Source organism: Salvelinus alpinus, chromosome 6, assembly GCF_045679555.1.
Source record: "Salvelinus alpinus chromosome 6, SLU_Salpinus.1, whole genome shotgun sequence".
NCBI classification, from domain to species: domain Eukaryota; kingdom Metazoa; phylum Chordata; class Actinopteri; order Salmoniformes; family Salmonidae; genus Salvelinus; species Salvelinus alpinus.
In genome coordinates this window covers 57,951,170-57,957,169 of record NC_092091.1, presented here as the reverse complement: position 1 = coordinate 57,957,169, position 6,000 = coordinate 57,951,170, and positions in this window count along the sequence as shown.

Genomic DNA, 6,000 nt, shown 5'->3' with positions numbered 1-6,000 from the left:
TAAATGTCCTACGTTTGGAGACTTAACTGTTTAAAAAAAACATGTACAGTGCATTCGGAAAGTATTCAAAACCCTTCCCTTTTTTTCACAAAAAAGCCTTAATCTAAAATGGGTTAAATAAAAATATATCCTCATCAATCGAAACACAATACACCATAATGACAAAGCAAAAACAGGTTTGTAGAAATGTTTGCAAGTGTATAAAATTATTTTTATAATCATTTACATAATTATTCAGACCCTTTGCTATGAGACTCGAATTTTAGCTCAGGTGCATCCGGTTTCCATTGATCATCCATAGGATGTTTCTACAACTTGATTGAAGTCCACCTGTGGTAAATTCAATTGATTGGACATGATTTGGAAAGGCACACAAATCAAATATTTTGTTTATTTTTATTGGTCTATGGTTAGCAGATGTTAATGCGAGTGTAGCGAAATGCTTGTGCTTCTAATTCCGACAGTGCAGTAATATCTAACAAGTGATCTAACAAATTCACAATGGCAACCTTATACACACAAATGTAAAGGGAAGAATAAGAATATGTATAATATAAATATATTGATGAGCGATGGTTCTGATTTCCTAAGGACCTGAAGCGATGCGGCCATCTCTTTCGGTGCCATAGAGACCTTATATAGACACACCTGTCTATTTAAAAGGTCCCACAGTTGACAGAGCATGTCAGCGCAAAAACCAAGCCATGAGGTCGAATTGTCCGTAGAGCTCCGATACAGGGTTGTGTCGAGGCACAGATCTGGAGAAGGGTACCAAACAATTTCTGCAACATTGAAGGTCCCCAAGAACAACAGTGGCTTCTATCATTCTTAAATGGAAGAAATTTGGGACCACCAAGACTATTCCTAGAGCTGGCCACACAGCCAAACTAAGCAATCGGGGGAGAATGGCCTTGGTCAGGGAGATGACTTTGACAGTGTTTCAGAGTTCCTCTGTGGAGATGGGAGAATCTTCCAGAAGGACAACCATCTCTGCAACACTCCACCAATCAGGCCTTTATGGTAGAGTGGCCAGATGGAAGCCACTCCTTAGTAAAAGGCACATGACAGCCCGTGAGAAACAAGATTCTCTGGTCTGATGAAACCAAGATTGAACACTTTGGCCTGAAAGCCAAGCATCACATCTGGAGGAAACCTGGCACCATCCTTACGGTGAAGCAGGGTGGTAGCAGCATCATGCAGTGGTGATGTTTTTCAGAGGCAGGGACTGGGAGACTAGTGAGGATCAAGGGAAAGATTAACGGAGCAAAGTACGGAGAGATCCTTGATGAAAACGTCCTCCAGAGCTCTCAGGACCTCAGACTGCAGCGAAAGTTCACCTTCCAACAGGACAACAACCCTAAGCACACAGCCAAGACAACGCAGGAGATGCTTCGGGACACGTCTCTGAATGTCATTGAGTGGCCCAGCCAGAGCCCGGACTTGAACCCGATCTAACAACTCTGGAGAGACCTGAAAATAACTGCAGCAATGCCTCCCATCTAACCCGACAGAACTTGAGGGGATAAGCAGAGAAGAATGGGAGAAACTCCCCAAATCAAATACAATTGTATTAATCACATGCACTGCATACAACAGCTGTAGACCTTACAGTGAAATGGTTACTTAAGTTGGAGTCATTAAAACTCATTTTTTCAACCACTGCACAAATGTCTTGTTAACAAACTATAGTTTTGGCAAGTCGGTTAGGAAATCTACTTTGTGCATGACACAAGTCATTTTTCCAACAATTGTTTACAGACAGATTATTTCACTGTATCACAATTCCAGTGGGTCAGAAGTTTACATACACTAAAATGACCGTGCTTTTAAACAGCTTGGAAAATTCCAGGAAATTATGTCATGGCCTTAGAAGCTTCTGATAGGCTAATTTACATAATTTGAGTCAATTGAAGGTGTACATGTGGATGTATTTCAAGGCCTACCTTCAAACGCAGTGCCTCTTTGCTTGACAACATGGGAAAATAAAGAAATCCAAGACCTCAGAAGAAAAATTGTTTCATCTTGGGAGCATTTTTCAAATGCCTGAAGGTACCAAGTTCATCTGTACAAACAATAGCACGCAAGTATGAACACCATGGGACCACACAGCCGTCATACCGCTCAGGAAAGAGACGCGTTCTGTCTCCTTGAGATGAACGTACTTTGGTGCAAAAAGTGCAAATCAATCCCAGAACAACAGCAAAGGACCTTGTGAAGATGCTGGAGAAAACAGGTACAAAAGTATCTATATCCACAGTAAGACGAGTACTATATCGACATAACCTGAAAGGCCGCTCAGCAAGGAAGAAGCCACTGCTCCAAAACCGCCATAAAAATGCCAGACTACGGTTTGCAACAAAGATCGTACTTTTTGGAGAAATGTCCTCTGGTCTGTTTGGCCATAATGACCATCGTTATGTTTGGAGGAAAAAGGGGGAGGCTTGCAAGCCAAAGAACACGATCCCAAGCATGAAGCACGGGGGGTGGCAGCATCATGTTGATGGGGTGCTTTAGTGCAGGAGGGACTGGTGCACTTCACAAAATAGATGGCATCATGAGGCAGGAAAATTATGTGGATATATTGAAGCAACATCTCAAGAAATCAGTAAGGAAGTTAAAGCTTGGTCGCAAATGGGTCTTCCAAATGGACAATGACCCCAAGCATACTTCCAAATTTGTGGCAAAAAGGCTTAAGGACAACAAGGTCAAGGTATTGGAGTGGCCATCACAAAGCCCTGACCTCAACCCATAGAGAATTTGTGGGTAGAACTGGTAAAGTTTGCGAGCAAAGGAGGCCTACAAACCTGACTCAGTTACACCAGCTCTATCAGGAGGAATTGGCCAAAATTCACCCAACTTATTGTGGGAAGCTTGTGGAAGGCTACCCGAAACATTTGACCCAAGTTAAACAATTTAAAGCAATGCTACCAAATACTAATTGAGTGTATGTAAACGTCCTACCCACTGGGAATGTGATGAAAGAAATAAAAGCTGAAATAAATCATTCTCTCTACTTATATTCTGACATTTCACATTCTTAAAATAAAGTGGTGAGCCTAACTGACCGAAGACAGGGAATTGTGAAAAACTGAGTTTAAATGTTTTTGGCTAAGGTGTAGGTAAACTTTCAATTTCAACTGTATATTGCCTCGTTTTTATTCTTCTTTATTTTTTACTTTAGTTTATTTGGTAAATATTTTCTTAACTCTTAACTATATAGCCTAATAAGCAACTCAGTCTAAAACATTGAGAAATATGGACATTTCATCAGTTACAAATTACATGACCCTCCCTTTGGACTAGATGTAAAAAAATGCTAAACCATCTCGTTGACTGAAATTGAAATAGCATGATCCTCCCCCATTTTCCACCAGGTAACCATTCTGTAAATGTCAATCCGTCCCTTAGCAGACGCTTTTATCCAAATTGACTTACAATTACACTTTGGATGGTGTATCAATACACCCAGCCACTACAAAGATACTGGCACTCTTCCTAACTGAGTTCCCGGAAGGGAAGGAAACCGCTCAGGGATTTCACCATGAGGACAATGGTGATTTTAAAACAGTTAGATGGCTGTGATAGGCTGTAACTGAGGATGGTCAACAACATTGTAGTTACTCCACAATACTAACATAAATGGCTGAGTGAAAGAAGGAAGCCTTTACAAATGCATCTTGTTTGCAATAATGCAGTAAAGTAATACTGCAAAGAAATGTGGCTAATTTTTTTATATTTTTCCGAATACAAGCATTATGTTTGATGCAAATCCAACACATCACTGAGTACCATTCTTCCTATTTTCAAGCATGGTGTTGGGTGCTTCATGTTATGGTTATGCTTGTCATCGGCAAGGACTAGACATATTTTAAGATAAAAATAAACAGATTAGAGCTAAGCACAGGCAAAATCTTAGAGGAAAAGTCTGCTTTCCAACAGACACTGGGAGACAAATTGTGACCCATTTTAGGAATCGAAGCATATGTTGCACATTATTACTTTACAATAGAAGCATTTTAATGTAATTTTTTACAAAATGAGCTTTTTGCAGAAATGTCTTCGGGGAACGTGTGAACCTTCATGTGCCATAATAACAAACTTGTATGCCATCTGTAAATACTAATATAATTGTTAAATTACGAGGCTAGTTGGTTTAGCCATGGAAAAAGACAGGAACATTACCGCTTGCCATGATTGTGAGATAATGGATGGGCTGGACATACCAAGAGATGAGTTTGGATTGGTCTGACATGTAGCAGGCTACAGTCTATAACATGAACTGCTCAGTATGTGTAGATAATCCTTGCTACCACTGCTTTTTTGAAAGAGTTGCTACTGCTCTCAACATCATTGCTGCCCAGAATTAAGCAGGCGCTATCGACAAAGATCAGTGGGAAAACGTTGTGATGGACTACTTCCTGCACACAGTCAGTGTGAGTCGGAGTGACTTGAAACAACAACAGGCCAAATAAGCTGTGGCTAGCTACAAACCAAACGGAATGGACACGCTGCCGTAAATAATTCCTCCATGTATATGTGTAAGAGTCTAGCTACATTTTCAGATATTATACGTTAGAAATACATTTTCATTACAAGTTAAACGTACTGTTAGCTAGCTAGCAAACTTTATTTTGCTGGCTCATTAGCTAACATTACATGTATGTTCTGTGTAGTGATATTATTTGTATCTCAGATATATATTTGCATTGTTAGTTATACCCTAATGTTAGCTAGCTAAACTAACATTGAACCGAATCGAGGCGGTGGGTCAAATTGGTGGTTAGAGTGTCCGCCCTGAGATTGGAAGGTTGTGAGTTCAATCCCTGCCGAGTTATACCAAGGATTGAACTCATACCAAGGCTGTAAAAATGGGACCAGATGCACCTCCGCTTGGCACTCAGCATTAAGGAGATAGATTGGGGATAATGCACTGTGATAGACTAGCATCCTGTCCAGTGGGTGTACTTGTATATCAAGCTCCCTCAAGCTACAGAAACAGGAGAAACAGGAGATAGGGTCCTTCCCTATGAGACGTTCTGGCTTGTTCAAGGCTACTTGATTACTTACCTGGTGATGTTGCCATGGGGTCTAAAAACCCCACCCATGCAAACAAGCTTAAATCACAAGTGGTCTTTTCAAACAGCTGTTACACTAGAAGGGCATTATCCTAAATTTCATAGTATTATTCCAACCTCATAGTGTGAAAATATATATCAAATACAGGAACATCTAGTTTTTGACTGCACTGACCCTTTAAATTGGAATTGACCCCAACCCTGTTGCTAACTGATATGATTTAACATTGTCACATGAAAGAATGCAAAGCATTACCAGCTCCTGGATAGTGTTGGTTTGTTTTATGTCATACCTTAGGTCCTTTTAAAATATGTATGCTGCAATTCCATAAGAGGGGATACATTCCTTTTCACTACTGTTAAGTTCACTGATGCTACAGTGGTTTACGTTTCAGTGGATGCATGTGGAACAATGATGGGGCTTCAGCCAGGAGCCAGTGCCTCATGCAACTTGCCATTCATCACAGTTCATGTGCACACTCTGCTGTTTGTCTTTTGTACTGCACTCATTTGATTTGTGCGCGCAGTGACTCTAGTGCAGTTGCACTTCAGTGCTTGCAGTTGGAGATAGAAGTGACTTCTGGTTTTGGAACATGTCAAAAGATGTATGGCTCATAAAAATACACCTGTTACTAAAGCCTCATAAAGCCCAGGCTTGAGCTCATAAACCCTCTCTCAACCCATTGTCAACTAAGTCCAACATCCATGTTTTAATGATTTGAAAATGGACATATTTTTCTGCTAGACATATTCTCATATGAAGATCAAGAACTCATTCATCTCACAGAAGTTTAATGCAATGCTAAAGCCAATCGTAGCTGCCTTGGTACAACAGTCATCACCGCTCTTTAAACCATGGCACTAAACCCCAACGTTTTCTAGCATGTTCGGCTCCCATTTATTACCTGTTAGACATAGCAGTATA